Source organism: Leucopleurus acutus, assembly GCF_964270905.1.
Source record: "Leucopleurus acutus genome assembly, chromosome: 7".
Lineage (NCBI taxonomy): Eukaryota > Metazoa > Chordata > Mammalia > Artiodactyla > Delphinidae > Leucopleurus > Leucopleurus acutus.
The window spans coordinates 41221257-41243092 of NC_139150.1; positions in this window are offsets into that span (position 1 = coordinate 41221257).

Below are 21836 nucleotides of genomic sequence, written 5' to 3' on the forward strand. Positions count from 1 at the left end.
CACTGAGTCATAATTCTACAGCCTTTACCAGGACATAGGCTTCTGTCTCACTGGTTTATAGTCAGGTCCTTAGCTAGTTCCTTACATATGTTTCTCCTTACTTAGATTAAGAGCTCTGTGAGAATCAGACTATGTCTGTTCATCTTCTTAATGTTGCAGTTTTCTGGAGACAGTAGGGGCTCGTAGATGTTCATCAAATGAATGAGTGAATAATAAATGATTAAGTGAAGAAACAGTAGTTTGAATGTCTAACCAAATGAATTTCTCAGCTGTTACCCAAAGAATTAGGCTTGGGGTAGTTACTTAACAGTTCCTTTATTTAACAAGTATTTATTGAGCACCTACTATATGCCAGGCACTATTTTTAGTACTGGGATATGGAGCATAAACAAAAGAAATTTTTAAAAAATTCCTTCATTCATAGTATTTATATCTAAGGTAAGTTGGGGAATAAATAATGAATTAAATATTTAATATGTTAGATGACAAGAAGTGCTTTGGGGAAAATAAACTGACAATGAAGAAAAGAGGAATAAGGGGTTCTGATCTCTGTGTGTGTGTGTGTGTGTGTGTGTGTGTGTGTGTGTGTGTGTGTGTGTGTGTGTGAGAGAGAGAGAGAGAGAGAGAGAGAGAGAGAGAGAGAGCGCGAAGGAGAATTGAATAGAATTAGAATCCAGGAGCAAAGGCATTACTTGTACATACTGGCTTCTTATGGAGACTTATCTAAATAGGAATAAAAAACACAATGAGTTAGCTATAATTGTTCCAAGGCAGGTAATAGTATCGAATGAAAGAGGTTTAACTTACACCCAGAAACGAGGATTATGGGTATTTGCCTCACTTTGCTGCAGAGAGATTTGAGGTATATCCAAATCAAACCAAGCTGGTTAGGTGCACACATTCTGGGGAGTGGGCTAGGGAAAGTGGCTGGGGAGAAGGCTAGGAGGAGGAAGAAATTCTTGGGCACACTGGGACTCCCTGTAGTGTTGCAACAGCAATATTTTTCAGGAAAGAACTTGAGAATTAATTTCCAATTGGAAATCTAAATGTAATTTAGGTAGGCAAAAAGTAATTTCCTGGGTTGGATTTGAGCCAGGGCATTGGAATTAACACCTCATCTCTTGCAAAAATTGCCAGGGGATCTTCAGTAATCACAAGCTAGCATGACCTCAGATTTACAGCTCTAGCGCAGGCTGTTATCTTTAGAGGGCAGCTCCACTTAGCACTCAACAAACTCCAGGTGATGAATGACAACTAAATGCCACTTACTGATTTACACGTGCTCCGTGCTCCCAACAGCCCCTGTGTTTTTCCTAGCGAACTCCTGTGCCTAAGGACCACCAAGACTTTTCTCTGTCAACTAGTACAAGATCAGATCAAGTACACCAAAGGACCTATGCAGCCAAGAAACCCCCCCCCCCAAAAAAAAGGAGCAAGCAAGAGATTCTTGCCATGGTAACTGTTATCTTTAAGCAGGTAAATATACCAAAATGAATACTGCAGAAATAATACAGATGGTGAACGCTGAATGAAGTTTTCACCTCTACAACTCCCAAACCACGTAAAATCCAGCAAGTCACTTTACCTCTTGGAACCTCAGCTTCCTTGTCCATGTGAGCCTGGAACGAAATTTAAACAACTGACTTGTCCCCCAAAACCACCACCTGATTTATCACCTGATGGTCTCTCTAACTTGAACATCTGTTCCTATCCCCCTCTCTCCTATGATCCCAGTCATACCAGCCTTCTTCCATTTCTGCAAATGAGCCGGACTTGTTTGGAATCAGGGCCTTGGCACTTGCTTTTCTTTCTATGTGAAACCTTCCGCCTCAGAGTTTTACATGGCTGACTTCTCATCATTTAAATGTTACCTTCTTAGACGCTTTATCTCATCATCCAATCCAATGTAGCTTCTTGCTCTGCAATTTTTTTCTTAGAGCATCCCATTTTATTAACTTTACTTTCCAAAATTATCTTTTTATGTAATTGTTTATTTGTTTAATGTCCATCCACAACCCTTCCATTTATAGAATCAGAATTTCCACAAGGAAAAGAGTCTTGGATATCACTCTCACCAGTTTATTCCCAGCATTTAGGGCAGCAACTAGTGGAGAGCAGACTCAACAAATAAGAATAGGTAGAGGAGACTGGACTCAACGATTGCCTTGGGCCATCCCAGCTCTAGCAGTCTGGGTGCCCACACATCTCTAGTGAGGACAGCTCTCAGCTCCAGGCAATATCATAAGCTAAAGAAGTTGTTTTTAGTGTCTTCCCTCACCTGTTCCCACTCCCTACTTATTCTAGATTAAACCTCTTTCTCCCAGGGGCCGTGTTCTCAGTTACAATCACATAGAGAGGAAGATTGTGGGGTAAGGGTCGCATGAGATGAAATTAATGGAAACACCTAAAACATTACCCAGCTCATAGTAAGCACTCAATGTTTTCCCCATTTCTCCCTACCTAGCAATGGTGACATTTGATATAAATATTAAGTAAAATATGGAGTAGTTGAATATGTCTTAATAAACTAAAAGTGAAAATTTTAACTTTGATAAACTTTCAAAATATTGAATAGTTGATTTTCAAATGCCATACATTTCTCATAGGATGGGAAAGCCAGGGATTGAGGAAGAATGAGTGTGGTTGAGATTAAGCATAGGGCATAAGGGCTGTAGGGTATTAACTGACTAGGGGTGAGGGTGGGGTAAGACCCATGAAATCCAAGGCAAGAATGTGACTGATCACAATGGTGGGAAAGGTGACAGAGACAGAATGGGAGTATGGCAGAAAAGCAGGTGAGTGATTCTTGCTAGCCAGATGAAGCAGTCATCTGAAAAAGTCTCAAAGGGGCAGCCCAGAGGGCCAGATTTGGCAACAACTGTTTTTTTGTGGGGCTCATATGGACTCAGCTAAAAAACAAAAATTGAATACCTCTAGTCAAGGCACATGATTTAATCAAGATCTCCTCCACCACCTTTTCACTGACTTCCATTGCTATGGTAAGCAAGCAAGAAGCAAAAATCTTACAGCTGGGAACCTCTGAGAGCTGGAGATGTTAACGCACTACGGCAAGACCGAAAATGGTACAATACAACATTTTTTTTGCATTTGCATTCATGAGATATTAATGACATTTCTGGAGCAATGCTGTCTTTTTAAAGAGTTGGCTTTGAATATCTAGACTTATCTCTATTCTGTCTAATGTCATGTCTACATTTTCCTCCTTTCTCCTAAAAAGGCACTAATAGCAGATGGGTTCTAACAGATCTGATGTGAAATCACAAGAGGCAGAGAATAGGAAAGATGACAATTATGTCTTTGACTGCACCAAGACAACTTCTTCAGAGAACTTCCACACACCAGTTTTATCAGTCAGAGACCATCCAAGAAAACAAAGCTTATCACACCAAGTAATTCACTAGCAATCATTTAAGATGGTCTATTGGTTACTAGAGGTAAGAAGAACTGGAAGATCAACCAAGACAAGATGAGGCAACACAGAGATTAGCAACTGCAGGAAGTTGCCACCACCTTGAGGACTGGAGAGAGGAAGCAATGTACCTGGAGCCCAGGAGCCTGAGCCACTATGGACATGGAACCATGGGAGAACTGTGGGGTAGGCTGGAAGGAAGGTCAGACAAAGGTGGGTAGTGCCACAGCCATTGTTGAATATATGCCTGAAGCAGACAGAAAAAGGAAAAAATCTTTCTGACTTCCAGCTTCCAGCCAGTACTTCCCATTGCCCTAAAGGAGCCAGAAACTAGTTGGTAACAGGGACTGGGAAGCAGAGTTTGCAGGGGGTAAATCCCTATGATACAGTGGAAGAACAGGAAATGGATCTGAGAGCTACCAGGTCCCAAATGGCACAGCAGAGGGCTGAAACACTGGCTCCAGTCCACCAAAGCATAGTCTGCCCACAGTTGACTGTTCCATCACCCCTCAGGTGCTCCCTTTTTTGTTTACTTGTTTTCATTTATAAGATGTTCTTTATGGGTATGCTGTCAGCACGATATTGCCATCTCACTTTAAAAGTTCCCTCCTCACATAAGTGAAACCATTCAAGCCCTTTCTACCTAGATGGGTGGTTTCTTTCAATGCCAATTTAAAATTATTTTCATAAATACATATGCATTTGAAACCAGGGAGAAAAGAAAAGGAACAAATTTGAGAAGAGAGTGGAGTGCTAACTCAAACCAGAAATCCATTATGGTGTAGTTTGCAAATACTGTAGGTAATTAAAGACTTTTAAGGGCAACTACAGTATTATTTACTTGACAGTGGAACTCTTACACGCTATTAGGTAAATACACATTGAGCACATTTTAAAAGTGCATGCTATTTACTATTCATAAGTGTTGTTAATATGTATTTCATTTAACCCTCAGGAGCCATTTCAGTCTCTTGTGTGAATTTACATTTATGAATGTTTTTATAAAATTCATATTATTTACCCAATAGGCAGCTCTGCCATAAGAAATGCTAGAGCTGATTGCCAATTTAACTTCACATGAGTTTCCAGGCAATTGTTCCTTAGGTCTGCCTGCATAGTTGGGCATCTCTAAATAGCCCTTCCTTTCAAAATCCTGCAAGTTAAGACCCATGAGCTGTTCAGTTGAAGGAATTTTCCGCTCTGTTTCGTTGGTTCTGGGGATTTTAGTATCACATAAAAAGAAGCCAGGATATATATCTCATCTTAGAAAATAAAATAAAGATTTCAGCTCTGAAGATAGCAGTCTATAAATTACATGTGTGTAATCACCTTGTTTGCTCTGTGTACTGAAGTCAACATCTACAAAATAAAGATGAGTAGGCTCTAAAATGAGATAATGAAAAAGTGGATTTCCTTTTTCCCTTCCTCCCTCCCTCCCTTCCTTACTTCCTCCCTCCTTCCCTTTCCTTCCTTACTTCCTCCCTTCCCTCCTCCTTCCTATCAGGATGGAATACTTCCTGCTCCAGTAATTTTCACTAAGACACAAATACGATCCACCACCACCCCCAACACACACACGCATACCATGTGCAGAATTTACAAAGGGAATAAATATTCTCTGCCAATACATACACCATATGCAGAATTTACAAATGGAATCTGTTCCATGACTCCTGTACCCCTCAGCCAGATCAGAGACATAAACAGGGATCGGAAAAAAAATTAGAGAGAACAGACTGGTGAAATGATTTCTTTGGAGAGAGTCTCTCCAAGCTGGAAGTCCCCATTCCTTCTTTTTGGGGGAGGAGTGAGTGGGTGAGAGTGCCACTTCCTAACCCAAAGCCTGGAGGGACACACTGAAAACTTTGAAATTTGTTGATATGGGAGAAACAGAGACTTGGTGCTATTCTTATGACCAGTAAAGCTAACACAGATTGAGAGCCCAGATCGGACTCCCACCCAGAAAACCAAGAGAGCAAGAGAAAGCCTGCTGAACTGTTTTGATGGCAGATCTAGGATGTTGCTGTGTTGAGATTGTCCTGCAGTTCTGGAATTTGTCAGGACAAAGACATATTCCATATTCTTTGGTAGTATATTCTATTGACCAGATGCGAGACATAGTGCAGAGAGAGAGCAGATATCAGGTTGTCTTGGGTTCTATTCAAGAGGCTAGAGGTCTGAAACTGGATGCCTGGGGCCAAGGGAGAATTCACAAGCAAGCACTCAGACTACAAGTGCATCTGGCAAAGGTCAAGAATGACAGAGATCTCTAGTGACAAGAACCACTGAGGAAATTGTGACTGTGTCCCAAACACAAATCAACATTAGCTATCTGCTAGGTCCAGGGAGCCAGGAGCCACCTTGCTGAGTAAATACCCATCCTCTCGTCTCTCTTCCTTCCTCCGTTTTTGATCCTGGTAGAAAGTGAATAGTAGCCAGAGACATGGAGATTACATGAGAGGGCAAAAAGTATCGAACAGAAGTTCAAACTCTTTGTGGTAGATTGCAAAATTGGCCATAATCCTCTCCCTTGAGATGCAGTATTACAAACTGTTTCAACAAAAGGTGGAGTCTATTCCTCCACACCTTCCAGGTTGACTTGCTTTGGCCAAGTCTGGAAGATGCTTAAAGCATTTGCACATCTGGGGCTTTCCCTCTCTTGCTGGCCTTGGAAATCCTGTGACCACCACCCTGTGAATGAGCCTGGGCCCGCCTGTTGGACGATGAGAAATATGTATCCCAGTGCCCCAGCCAACAACCAAATAACATATGTAAGGTTACTGATTGCCAGCTGACTGCTGATCCATGAGTGAGTTATGAATGGGTTCAGCTCAGACCAATAAAAGAACCACATCACTGAACCTCGTCCAAACTGCCGATCCACAGACTTCTGAACAAATAATGATTATTGTTTCAAGTCACTAGTTTCTTATGCAGCAGGAAGTCACTGACAGCCTCTCTGTCTCAGGCAGATTTTTTACTCTGAAGCAGGCCTAAACCGGGGAAGAGGAGATTCAAAATGTCTATGTGTCTAAACATCCAAATTTCTGAACTGAGACTGTGTTTATGACTTTATGTGACTGTGGGAGCATCTAATATCTAAGAATCATTGGCCTGCATTTCATCTATGGACAAGGGAAACTCACTCCCAGTGAATGAAGTTTAAAGAGATGGTAAAACATAAATTTTGCATTGCATTTGGATCAATCCACATGTCAGTCTTGTTTAGCATATTGACTACACATTAATAAACATGCCCAGTGTAACATATTCAGCATGACCTCAGAACTAAACACATGGCAATTCAGAACTTCCTTAAACTCAATAACTTCACTATTTGTTTACTGTTTACCATATGGACTCAAATGTGGATTTTTTCAAAGATATCAGAAAATTAGAATGGACTACAGAATGTTAGACATTAAGGCTTTATAGGTTATTTTCTGAGTATTTGGTAACAAGAGAAATGCCTTTATCAATAGCTTTGAGTGTAATATTAGATTAAGTCATGTGAAATTGCCATTTTTATAAATCAACAATGTAGAGATATTAGAAATTTTGTATAGTTCAGTCTAATATAATATTGACAACATACAGGCTGGTGAACACGAGAAAGAGTAGAAAAGAAAAAGAGATAAGTGAGATTTGGCAGACGTTGATTTGAGATCAGTAATCCAGTATTTTCCCAATATTTCTCCACCTCTACCCTCTCACACTTCCTAGAGTTTGGAAAAGAAATTTACCTTTCCAGCCACAGTCAGGTATAGTCATATGACATTTTTCTGACATATACAACACAAGCCAGGGCTTCTGGAAAGACATTTGTTCTCTTAATAAAAGGGGCAGATGAGGCTGGTACCATGCTGTCCCTTCTCTCTCCTTCCTGTCTTGGATTTGATGCTGTAGCTGTCAGCTGTCTAAAAGGTTAAACATGCTGATCAGGAGGATAGAAAGAAGCTGGGTCCATGATCACACAGTGCCATCATACCTGCCCTGGGCTTTCTACCTCCAGAATTTGGTTAAGTGAGAAAAAGCAGCCTGCGTTTACTTAAGCCATGCCTGTTGAGTTTTCTGTCACATACAGTTGAAAACAAAAACAAGAACAAAAACGCATTACAAAAAAAACCAACAACAACAAGAAAAAAACACTGAAAAAAGATTTTCAGTTAAAAAATCCTATCAATGAGAGTTAGGAAAAGTGCTTTTTGTAGCAACCATCTATTAGAGTTTATTTTAAATATGTCACATTTCTCTGTGTTAGTGAATACAGAAAGCATGATTTGACCTTTTTAAAATGATATTTCAACCATAATTTAGTGCCACAGGCTCATCTTTCTGAACACCAAAAATCACTAGTAGGTTAAATATTATGAAATAGCTGCAGGTCACCTGGTTTTGACCAGCATAAATGATGACTTCATTAGGGTCAACATAATACACAGCCCTATCACTGTAAGTGTAAGAAGTTCCTGAGATTTGGCAACAGCTGTGTGGATCCCATGACATACTCTGGGGGTGACAATTTTACATTTTATTTATTTATTTGTCTGTTTGCTTACTGAATAAACTAAAATTTTCTTGTTTTCCTGCAAGTTTGCTTTTATACATGAAGGGAAAATCCAACAAAACTTCCAATTAATTACGGTTTGGGATCTCCTGGTACCCAATATAGTGCACACAAACATTCATTCCATTATTGATAATTGATAATTGAAGATGGGTTTACATGTCTAAACATGTCATATACACACAGTCATACACACGTACATATATCATGTATATCTTATAAAGATTCTCTTTAAACCAAATTATTTTAATTTTTAGGCCACACGAAAATTTTTTGAAAATAAGAATTTTAAAGCAAAATATTCTAAGCTTATTAAATGCCAGTAACAGTGACACCACCTTTGATAAGGTATTTAGTAGAATTGTATTGGTTATTTATTAATTTGAATCAAAAATAATAAATATTATTAAAGTTTTTTCTTTTAACAATACACTCGGTTTTGAAATCTGTCTGGTATGTCAAACATAATGCATTTTGCATTAGTTCTACATAAATTTTCACTGAATTCAAACTTTTAAATAAATCTTCCAATATCTAATGCATCATATTATCAAAGCACAAAAAACCCATTATATGATTATAAGAAGAACCTCAGAACTCAATGTCTTCAAATTTAATGGACTCCCAGTGCTTTTTTTCCCCCTGCAAAGACTGTTTTTAAGACATTTCACAGTATTTTATACATTATAAATGGATTCCATTCTTGGCTTAGTAATTCACCTAATGGACAATGGATACAAGAAGCTGTAACTCCAGGGACATTAAATTGGTTCTAAACTCTGAAAATTACAGCTTTTACAAAAAGAAGAAAATACTAAAAACATGTCTAATGCAACACTGCATCTAATTTTCCACTATCTCCAGATTGTGTCTAAAAGCTCCTAAACTTCTTAATGACACAATATGTTAAAATTGCGTTCCTGTATATTTAGATCTCAGAAAGATCTCATCCATTTTATAACCCCAAGGAGGGCTTACCAGCAAGAAGGGAGTGTGCGTGTTGGGGGACAGAAGGAGGAACAAGTGTGAGGTGCTACATCGATCCCAGAGACTGTGAATTCTCCTGCTGGGGAAGGAAACTAGCACCCATGTATCGCATCCTTTCATGCACCAAGGCAATTACAAAGCCAAATTCCCCTTTTAAGCACTGATCATTGGTATTTCAGTAAAGGAATAGTAGGGGAACAGAGGAAAATGCTTTTCTAGACACACCCTGTGATCAACTCTAAGAGCAGCCTCTAATTTGATAATACTATTATTTAGATCCTCATCCACTCAGGGAACACCAGCAATTCCCCCTGAAGCTAAACAATACATTCTAGCAGTGGGGGTAGAAAAGTTCTTCCATTGAACTGTAAAAACAAAAGACTTCACATGTTGTGAATTCGCACGTGACTATAATAAAATATGACCTGCAACTGAATGCAAAGAGTCTGTGAATTGGCACAGATTTTAAAAATGCATAGCATTGGGTTGGTTGGCTACGTTCTTCTATGAACTATGCTAATTTCAAAAAGGACACCTCCCTGCTCCCCTTCCTCTCCCTTTTGAAGAAACAGGTGATGCAGAATATGATCACTGTAACATAAATCCCTCCATTTAATCTATTTATCTTTTTCTCTACCTTATTCTGAGATTAGGAGGTTTGTTTCTCCAAGTAATTATTTTTTGGTGACTTTTTCCCACATCATCATAGTTAGAATAAGCACAGTATGGAAAGATAGCCATCTTAAGTGTTCCTCTGATATCTTGGGCGTTTTACTTTATTGATTATTTGTGTTTGACAGAGTGCTATTTTGTTTTAGTTCTCACTCACTCCTTTTCAACTGCTGATGGATCTATGACTAGGTTTGCACATCTTTTAGAGAATTTGTGTTTCTTTTAAATTAGCACCAAACCCACCTGGGTAAATAAAAACTTCTCTTTGCCTAACACACTTTATTACTCCATATCAGACCTATTATAACAGAACTTTACCTTGTCTGGGCTTTTTGGCTGTCTTGACTTCAGTACTTCAACCTCCTTGTAATATGTTAATAGTTTATTAATCTTTTTTGCCATGCTGAAGGAAAAAAAAATCGTGTCAAGCTTTAATTCTCGGTTTCTCTCTTAATTTGTACCTATTCTTTCCTTAAAGGCCGCACATCACCTTGCAGTTCTCAAAGAGAGCACTTGATTTTAATGAGAAATTACATATTTTTGTGAGAGGCTTAGTTACTCTGTTCTTCCCTTGATTTGGTCTGAGAGATCTTCACAAGTGAATTCTTCCTCTTCTTCCTTAGAACTTTCTGGATCTCTTTCCTCATCAGTCACACACACCACACCTTCATATTATGTGAGGTAACTGTGGTAAGCATTTCCCACCATTTTTATAAAAAATATTTGTGTTAAAATAGGTCTTAGTTTCTCTGCATTCTCTCTGTGCCCTTTGTCCCCATCCTTCATCCCCTATTATCTAATGTTCTCCTGGGTTCTCCTGAATCTAAACATCTGAAATAATTTGACTGTCTCTCACCACCATCCAACAATGCCACAAAAATCCTGGGAATCCTAGTCCCTAAATACCTCAAGAATCTGTTCCCTTTGCTCTCTTCCCTATTATTTTATGCACCTATAATGATAAACTATATGTATTGCAAAGGATAACATCGTAAGGCTGCTTTATTTAATTCTACATTATTTTATTTTATTGCATCAGATCATTCCATCATTACAACAGCTCTGTAAAGTAGCTACTGTTACTCTTCTGCTCCACAGATGCGAAAATTAAGGCACATGTAAGTTAGGTAATTGTTAGAGGTCCCCAAACCAAGGGCAGATTCAATGTTTCAACCTAGGTGGATCGAATCCAGAGCCTATGCAACATGGCTTTCTTCTTGGTTGGATTATTGCAAAATGCTCCAAAGCATTCTTCCAAACTCCAGTGTCACCTGCATCCCTGTCATCTTCCACAAAGGCACTAAGCTGACTTTCTGAAATATAATTCTGAACACATCGTCCCTCTGCTTAAAAAGTACTTCAGGGGCTTCCCTGGTGGCGCAGTGGTTGAGACTCCGCCTGCCGATGCAGGGGACGTGGGTTTGTGCCCCGGTCCGGGAGGATCCCACATGCCGCGGAGTGGCTAGTCCTGTGAGCCATGGCCTCTGAGCCTGTGCGTCCGGAGCCTGTGCTCCGCAATGGGAGAGGCCACAACAGTGAGAGGCCCGCATACCGCAAAAAAAAAAAAAAAAAAAAAAAAAAAAAAAGTACTTCAAAATACACATCCATTGAATTAAAAAGTAAAATATAGTGTGAAAATAAAAAAGTACTTCAGCAGCTCCCCAATGCTCAACCTTTCTGAAATCTGACCTAACCTCTCCCCCAACCCCACTTATCCCACCTGGATGCTCCAGTTTCTGAAAGCATCACGCTTTCTTGAAGCCATGCCCTTCCACATCTTTCCACCTAGAGTCGCTCTCTGCTTGCAGTTGTCTTCTCTGAACTAACCACCTTGGGCACTCCAGATCATCATGTACACTCCTTGTGAATGCCTGGTCATGAATGTCACCTCTTCTATGGAGACTTCCTGAAGTCTATGAAGACTTCACCTCTTCTATGGAGACTTCCTGAAACAAGACTGTCAGAAATCATTCCCTCCACTGGGTTGTCTGAGAATTCCTTCTTAACTCTATTGGAACACATCTGTGATCTCTTTCTCTTGATTTTTGAACCTGTCAGGGGACAGGATCACATCTTTATCATTCGGTCTCTACAGTGCCTACTATATAATGTGGGTGTCCAATAAATATTTGTAAAATAATGCCCCCATCCCTTACCTTTTTAATAGCATTATTTTATTCCTTGAATAAAAATCATATGCTTGAAGACATTACCCAGGGATCTTTAATAGAAATGTGAACTTTCAGACAGAATTCACACCTTGAGGGATGCTATTTGATCATTTTTTCCCCTTGGGTCCCTCAGAGTTCTTGTCACTGAATGTCCTGATAACCCTCTAGATACCAGCCCTGCAGCACAGCAGTTTTCGAAGTATGTTCCAGGGACGAGTTGGGGCCCCTGAGACGCAGAGGTCTGTACGGTCAAAACTATTTTCATAGTAATACTAGGAACTTATTTGCCTTTTCACTCTTATTCTCTCATGAGTGTCCAGTGGAGTTTTCTAGAGGCTACCTGACATGATACTGTCAATCCACGGCTAATGGAATATGTTTGAGTATGCTTGTTTTTTTTAATTTTACTTTATGTTTTGTTTTTGTATGCTTGTGTTTTTAAAATTTTAGTTTCCATTTCTAATTCAGTAAATATTGATAGATATGCTCCCACATAAAGAAAATCTCTTTGGGCTCTTCAATAATGTTTAAGATTATCAAAGGGTCCTAAGACCAAAAAGTTTGAGAACTGCTGCTCTAGCAGTATGCTGGCCTACAATGAATCCTTGTGTGTGATAAAGAATGGCATATAGAATGGATTCAAAATTCTAAAGCTTGCACGTACACTCTCATTGTGTATTTTTAGTTTTGTAGTATATCCCGAAATACATTTTCATCATACTTCAACAACGTTGCCAAAAATCTACTTTCTAGAGAGTCATGTTGGCTGCTGACCCTAGATGTTGTGCTTTTATAGGAAATTACAAACTACCTGATGATTAGTTCTAGTATCTGCTGACGTATCAAAGTTAAGTTGTCTCTTCTACAAGTATAAGGTTTCTCCCTTATAAAAAATAAGGATGCATGCACATTTTCTTTATTCGGGCTCTTAAAGAATTCAGTAATAATATCCATAGGTAGTATTTTAAACAAAGAAAAACCCTACTAATTCCTAAACTAGTCTCTGAAATATGTAGTATCTGTTTATGCAACAGGGTAAACTTTATAATTTCCAGTTTTCTTTCATTTAGTCTAAATATACAAACCTTTCTCAAGGTTACTGCCATTTCAACCAGCTTCCCTACATTCTATAGTTATGCACATTTTAAAGTGAAATATTGCATCCTTGTATTCTTATGGTTCTTAAATGCAGTAACAAGGAATATGTGAAAAAAAAGTCTATTCTAGGATGAAACTTTATGCTTTCTTTCTAATAATCCAGATTTAAAATTTATGATTTTTCTTATGTAATTTCTTCTTTCACTAAGGCATATACGCAAAAAGAAGTGCTAAGAAAGATTTCTACTTATTTCTGCTTTCTAAAAATATCATGCATATATTCATCTTGGCTAATCTTTCTGTATGTGGTTTCAAATAGATTACTTTTTAACATTTTGACTAGAATGAAAATCCTTTACGAATTTTCACTGATATTAAGTCATACGGGACATAAAATGCTTACAAAGGAGTGTTTGTTTCTTTTCAAAGTCACGCATTATAAAACTTAGCTTACATCAAAAGATGATGTGACAGAATTCCACAAAAATAAAGAATAATTAGAAAACTTAAATATTTTGTATCTTCTGGGATTTGGAGGTACCATCAAAACACTGTGTATTGATTCTAGCACAAAAGTAAGAAAATTATTTTCCTCCCACCGCTATCATTCTCATGGAAATTTCTAGCTTCTGAAGATGCAGCTTAGATAGATAGTGTAAGGGAAAAAACTCTAAAAATCTGATCATGAAACCATGTTGAGATAAGTCTTGTCAAGTCTGAACTTTCCAGGATTACACTTAATTCTAAGCTCATTGCCATGATATAATCTTTCACACATGGCTGCCCTTTAGGGCTCTGCCCAACCCCATATAGACACCCTGTTGTTTCTCACATTTTCTTGTAATTTGAAGGATAAATGGTGCCAGCTGGCTCCTGTTTAACTCAAGGCAGGATGATATTCAGCTCTTCAAGAACTTGGTACACACCTCAGAAAACTTGCCAGAAGAAAAGAGGAGTGATTGGTGTGTGTTTTCCATTGGGGGAGGGAAGAAGTAGAGAGGGAGAAATACCTGAATTGAGTTGCTGTAGTAACATTCTTTGGGGGATTTAATAGCCAGATTAGCAAGAATGCTCATAAATCGTAAGTGAAGCATATGGAGATGGACTGAAGTTCAATACATCAATGTGAAAACACCAAATATATAATATACTTGGGAAATTTTTTACATCAATTTTACTTGATTAAATCACTTGTTTTCTCAGTTGGACAGATCAGTTGGGGAAGGAAGGTGGTAGAGGGCTATAATTACAGTAAATCTTTTTGTGTGTGTGTGTGGTATGCGGGCCTCTCACTGTCGTGGCCTCTCCCGCCGCGGAGCACAGGCTCCGGACACGCAGGCTCAGCGGCCACGGCTCAGGGGCCCAGCCGCTCCGCAGCATGTGGGATCCTCCCGGACCGGGGCACGAACCCGTGTCCCCTGCATCGGCAGGCGGACTCTCAACCACTGTGCCACCAGGGAAGCCCTACAGTAAATCTTTAAATTATTTTTCTTATAGGAAAATCTCTGTTGAAATAAATATCAACAAATAATAGCTGATACTTCTTGAGGGCTTAATACGTGCCAGGCACTATTCTGAGGGGCTCATGTGGAGTAACTAGTATAAATTTCACAAACACCTGATGCCCTGAGTAACTATCATTCTCCCCATTTCACAAATGACATGAAGAAATTGAGGCAAGGAGAGTTTTAGCTCTTTCCCAGAGAGCACAGAAAACAAGTGGTAGTGCTGGGATTTGAACCCAGGAAGTCCGACTCCTTTAGTTACTTACTATTGCCTCAAGACCATGTACAGTGCCAAAATCAAATTTCTTTTGCAACTCTTTCATGATGCTTTATGTTTTTTAATTTAACAAGTTTGAATGCTGACTACTTTTAAGTATTTGTCGTTATTCTTCTTTTCATCACCCAGATAGTCTTCCTTCCTGTGTTGAACAAATCAAGAGAAAAAGCCCTGTAACAAATTCCATGGAAAACTCAAAGGCTAACTTGCACATAATTGTAGCTAGGAATCCATCTTTGTAGTGAGCAGATCATAGCTTAGCAATCAACACCGAAAAATACACAGTGTTCCACTGTGTCCTCATTCACATCTATTATAAAAATTCACATTTAAAAAGTAAAGTTGAGGGCTTCCCTGGTGGCGCAGTGGTTGAGAGTCTGCCTGTCAATGCAGAGGACAGGGTTCGTGCCCCGGTCCGGGAAGATCCCACATGCCGCGCGGCTGGGCCCGTGAGCCATGGCCGCTGAGCCTGCGCGTCCGGAGCCTGTGATCCGCAACGGGAGAGGCCACAACAGTGAGAGGCCCGCGTACCACAAAGAAATGAACGCAAATCAGGACTGGTCAACAGTAAGGTGAGGAGTGAGCTCACTGTTACTGGAAGTGGAGTGTGAGAAAACAGGGATATCACCTAGCCCAATTTGTAGGTGACATGGTATCCAAGTGGTGATGGTCAACTGGATCCCAGGAGAGTTGGGGGAGTCCTGACTTATAGTGTTTGCCAATTTCCATGGTGTAAATACTCCCACCATGGCTGATTTCAAGCTATCAATATCACTGAATGTGGAGTTAGACTAGAGGCACACATCAGCTCTGGAAAACAAGTACAAGCCAGACCCAGTACAACACTGAGAGTGTTCTCTAAGATTTGTGCTAACTCTAACAGTCTAGGACAATTTTAGCCAAGGTGCTATAGCTCACATCTCCATGATGAAGTTAGTTTCCTTCTCTCCTTGCAAGGACCGCTGCATTTGCCTCCCAGTTGGCTCACCAATATATCTGGTCTTCCTCCTACTTGCCCGTCACAAGGCAGCCAGGGTGACCTTTTTTTTTTTTTTTTTTTTTTGCGATACATGGGTCTCTCACTGTTGTGGCCTCTCCCATTGCGGAGCACAGGCTCTGGACACGCAGGCTCAGTGGCCATGGCTTACAGGCCTAGCCGCTCCACGGCATGTAGGATCTTCCCGGACCGGGGCACGAACCCACGTCCCCTGCATCGGCAGGCGGAGTCTCAACCACTGCGCCACCAGGGAAGCCCCAGGGTGACCTTTTAAAGACACAAATCTGAGCATGTCATTTCTTCTGCTTAAACAGATGTAAAGCCTTCTGTACTGGGCTGAAGAGTGGCCCCCAACTGTGCTCTGTTTCTAGTTATCACAGGCTATGAATGTTGCCCCACATGGCAAAAAGAACTTTGCAAATGAATGTGAGCGATTAAGTAAGGACCTTGAGGTGGGTAGATTGTCCTGGATTATTATCTGGGTGGGTCTGATGTAATCACAGTGATCCTTGTAAGAGAGGTTCATGAGAGTTTAGGGTCAGAGCAGAAGGTGATGTAATGGGAGAAGCAGAGATTGGTGTGAGATTGGAGTGATGCATTCTGAAGATGGAAAAAGGGACACAAGCCAAGGAATATAGGTGGCCACTGGAACCTAATAATGCAAGGAAACAGATTCTCCCCAAGAGGTCCCAGAAAGAACCAGACCTGCCAACACCTTGAGTTTAGCCCAGGCAAACTAACTTTGGACCTCTGACCTCCAGAACTATAAGAGAACAAATTTATGTTGTTTCAAGCCACTAAGTTGGTGGTAATATTTTACAACAGCAATAGGAAACTAACACAGTGTCCCTTCCTATGGGGTAAAGACAGAATCCCTTCAAAAAGCCTATGTCCCCTCTATAATCTCACTTCTACCTACTCTCCCATGTCCACTCATCACGTGTTCTGATTTTTTCTGCTTCAGCCCCACTGGTTTTCTTTCATTCCACTATATTTTCCATACCTTGGCTGTCACAAAAACTTTTCCTGTGCTGTTACTTCTTCCTTGAAAGCGCTTTCATTTTTTCTAGTTAATTCCTAATCTATGTCAATTCAAGCATCACTTCCTCAGAAAGACTTTTTCTCTACCGAGTGGATCAAATCTCCCTATACAGATAATAGATGCACACAGACACAGAGAAGAATATTTCTCTCTTTCACGGTATTTGTGAAATTGGAATTTTACATGTGTTTGTATGATTTTTTTAAAATTAATTGCCTTCACCTGTACTGGGTATGGTCCATGATGATTTTTAACTTACCTTTGTATCCTAGGGGCCTGCCCCATAAGTAACACTTAATAAATATTTAGTATATGACTGAATACTTCCCAGCTCATTTTTCTCTAGCAATTGTGATCTATATATTCTTTGTTCTTGTAGCATGCATCCAACCAACATTTACCAAGAATCGACTTTACACAAAGACCTGATCTCACATATTCATTCAATTTCTCTAACAATAACAATAACAGAGAAATAGTAATAACCACTAAATTTAACTGAGAATTTTACTACGTGTCAAGCACTGTAATAAGTGCTTTAGATATACAAGCTCATCTTACTCTTGTAAGATGAGTGTATTATAATTATCATTTTCAGATCAGAAAAAAAATAGGCCTTACAGCATTTATGTAACTTCCAATAGACCATATGGCTAGAACTAGATTTAGTATGTAGATCTGGCTGGCTAAACCTTTATTTCTCAGCACAACATTATCGTTTGTACTTTCAAGGCCCCATACTTATATACAGGAATTATTTATGTATTTATGCTTATTTATTAATGTATTTTCTTAGCCCATTCTTGTTCCCCCCGCTCCACTCTCTCTCTCTCTTTTTCCTCAGCACTCTGTTTTTAAGAATTATCCATGTTGCTGGAATACATGTAGTTCATTGATTCTAACTGCTGCCACATTTTACACAACAACTAATTTTTAAAAATTTTCTTGAATGAGGTAGAGTTGATGTACAATATAAGTTTCAGAGGTACAACATAGTAATTCACAATTTTTAAAGATTATACTCCATTTATAGTTATTATAAAGTATTGGCTATATTCCCTGTGCTGTACAATGTATCTTGTGGCTTATTTTATACATAGTAGTTTGTATCTCTTAATCTTCTACCTCTAATCTTGTCCCTTCCCCCTTCCCTCTCCCCGCTTGTAACCACTGGTTTGTTCTCTATATCTGTGAGTCTGTGTCTTTTTTGTTATATTGACTAGTTTGTTGTATTTTTTAGATTCCACATATAAGTGATAACCTATAATATTTGTCTCTCTCTGTCTGACTCATTTCACTAAATAATACCCTCTAAGTCCATTCATGTTGTTGTAAATGGCAAAATTTCATTCTTTTTTATGGCTGAGTAGTATTCCATTGTACATATATACCACATCTTCTTTATCCATTTATCTGTTGATGGAAACTTAGGTTGCTTCCATATCCTGGTAACTGTAAATAATGCTGCTATGAACACTGGGGTTCATGTATCTTTTTGAATTAGTGTTTTCATTTTTTTTGGCGGGGGGGTAAATATCCAGAAGTTGAATTGCTAGGTCATATGGTAGTTCTACTTTTAGTTTTCAACAATATATTTTTATCATAATCTTACTCACAGTGCCAGAGAGGGCTAATTCTTCTCCAATATCCATTCCTCCTTCTGCCTTTAGTAATAGTGGACAGCTGAGAATATGACTGTCCAACTAGAAACTACATTTCCCAGAGTTCCTTGAAGCTAGATGTGGCCAAGTAAACTATGCTCTGAATAATTACATATGAGTATTATTAATGTGTCAGACTTCTGGGTTGCCCTTCTACATGGAAGTGATACACCTTCCACTTTTCCTTTCCCTTCTTCCCACTGGCTGGAACCAGAGCAATCATTTAGACAGCAAGGCAGAAGTATGTGTTGGGATGGCAGAGAGTCAAAATTGAAGGAACATTTGCCACAGACACCACAGAGCCGCCATATTAGCCTTGGACTACTGAAACTCAGATGGCGATACATACATTATGTCTTGTTTAAGCCACTATTAGTTTGGCTTTTCTCAGTGCAGTTGTACTGGTATTCAAACCAATACATTTATCCATTCCTCTGTTGAGAGACATTGAGTTTGCTCTAACTCCCCACCACCACACTAACAATGCTGTATAATGTCTTCACACATGTTCCTTATGAATCTCTGTGAAACTTTATCTAAGCTACGTACCCAAGAGTAGGAGTCATGGGCCATGACTTATAAGAATACTTAATTTGATTTAAAACTGCCAGATCACTTTACCGAATGGTATTTTGTTCCTAATCATTAGTCTATGTTTTCTTCTTCTAAAACATTCCCTAAACTCAATTTTTAAGTTGTATTTCACTGTACAACTTCAGTCATCCCAACCCTTACTTGGTTTAAGTTCTATCAAGGGGTAGCAAAAGAGGATGGAATACAGTTGGTGGGAACACATGGAGATGTGATAATTTTCTAAATTAATTTGGTCGGCAGGGAAATGTTCCTCAGAAGCCTGGACTTTAGGTTTACATCTTATAATGAAAGAATATATAATATGAATATGCTCTTTATGTATGAGAACAGATTAATTTTATAATCCTTTATAATTTTATAACCTGACTTTATGCTCATAACCTAATATCTTTTTGATTATCTCAGGTTGTTAAAAACTATGCCTAGTTACCAGCAAGAAGATTTTACTCTAGGAACCATTATGGCACGATGAAGATTTGCGGCCTTGAGGTTAGACTGACCAGCTACCCCTGCCTTTGCCACCAAGTGGATGAATGAACTTAACCAGTCCCTTCCCACCATTAGCCTTTCTCGCTCCTATTCATAAGAGAGGCAGACTAAAAAGATCTCTAAGCACTTTTGCATGCATGCTTCCCATTCAAAAATAAGATGACATAAGTGTTCACTAAATCCCAAACACCATGCTAAGTGCCAGGATTAATGTGATGCAGTCTCTCCCTTCAATGATCTTATCATCTAGGGATCAATGTAGTAAAATGAACAGGTAATTCAACACTGCAGTGTGTCAGATGCCTGTTGTGCCCCACTCAGTATCTTTTCAGCCTCACTTCTGATTCTAGCCATGGCAGGAAATACAGTTCCACGTGGACCTATGGGTGAGGTCATAGAATATGTGGATCACTGTGTTTCATGTGAATGCTCATTGCACATCATCCACAGCAGAGATGGCTCATTCTCAAGAGTCACCTTACATAATATCACCTTAAAGTAAGGGATAAGCTTTATGGCAAAGAAGGTGAGATATGGGGTACATGATCACAGGATCCACTAGTTCTGCTGTATACTACATCATAAGAAGGAGCTGATCTATAATATGATAGTGACTAAAGTGCCTACTTGAGGGCAACAGTCTGCAGTGTTGGTTCTGTCTTCCAGATGCAGCACTGCACAGGGCCAATAGCCAACATCTTGCATCTTGGCCCCCAAGGCTAGACTACATGAATCCAGGAGTCAAGGGGTGGAGGTTGCCTATTTCACCATTGCTCTCAGTGACCCACTGAGGAATTACTGCTTCTTGTCCTCCTCACACCTTAAGATCTTCTCAGTTAGTCACCATGGTTCCCAGGGAAGGAATGTTTCCATCAGAAGACACAATAAGGATTCCATTGAACGCGAAGTGGCAACTACCACCTGGTCATTTCAAGGAACTCACGCTGGTAGAGAAGCTGCCCCAAACCAATATAACAACAATAACAACAACAACAACAGAAGTTACTCTTGGATGTAATGTAACTGACAGAATGTCATGAGAAGCTCAGGGTTGGTGCTACAAAATAGGAGCTGACAGAAGCTGTCTGGAGCTCTTCACTGGGTATGTCTTGCTTCCATTCCTGGTGGTAGCAACGAGAAAATAATTATAACAAGCAGAGCCAAACAACGGCAAAGAATTTAAAGGCTCATTCCCTTCAGGAGTGAAGAGCTGGCTCACTGTGCCAGGCAAACAACTCAACAACTACCTGAAATGAGGGAATCTAGAATGGATAGTTAAGGAGGGAGACAGGTGAATTATCACTGATGTGCCTGAGACCATTTACACCCATAGAAACTGGGACTTTTTCCACTAATCCTTGCGTGTTAAGTGTTTGTAGAGATTGGAGAGGCCACCACCTTGAAGACTAACAGACAGACTTGATTTAATGTAGGCATGAATGGGTATGAAAACTGTAAAGGTTGGACTATATCAAACACCTCTTTATCCTGTCTCCTCAGTTTGGCCTCACCTCTGCTTTCAACCCCGGCTTCACTGAACAGTTCCATGTGAATCTCAATTCACAACACAATGACAGCATCTTACACTTACTTGGTAGGCAGGAATGTGCAGCCTGGAAGGGCAGAGGGGCTACCTCAAATAATACAGAGCAGAAGGCAATGTATACCTGCTGTTCCCTTTCAATCCTTAAGTGGAAAGTCTAAAAGACATTGTATAACCTCAGAAAATACAGGCCAAAATTGGGCCCCAGGTGCTCACTGTGGTGATCAATTTGATTATGCATGCTTATACTGACTTTTTCTCCTTTCCTGTTCCACTCTCTTCAGCCCCTCACTTCAACTTCCTGGGTTCACCTCCAGCACAGAAGTTCATGGCTCAGGCTCTTCATCTGGAGAAAACCCAAGCTAAGTGATGAAAATATATATAATGAAGGGCCCCAAATTACCCCCAACAATTACCAAGTTAGGGCCCTTGTCACTAACTTGGTAATTGTTTATCACCTGTGTGCCCCTACTAGAATGGAAGTTTCCTGCAAGCATATTTAATGACTATTTCCCTAGTACCTAGCATTGTGTCCCCATATAAACATAGAAGGTGCTTAAAACATATTAGCTGAATGAATGAATGACTTCTTAGTGTGGCAACAACGACACTTTAGGGAAGAAATACCTCAACATTTTGTCAAGCAGATGAAACTTTAGATGGTCTGGCATGAAAACAAGGTCATGAGTCTTGATCCTCCTAGATGTGGCCATGGAAGTAGCCAGAGCCAGTGCATACGAACCCAAAAGGGCTAGATGGATAAGGCCAAGGGGTTGCTGAGATATTAATTGTATGGAGGATCA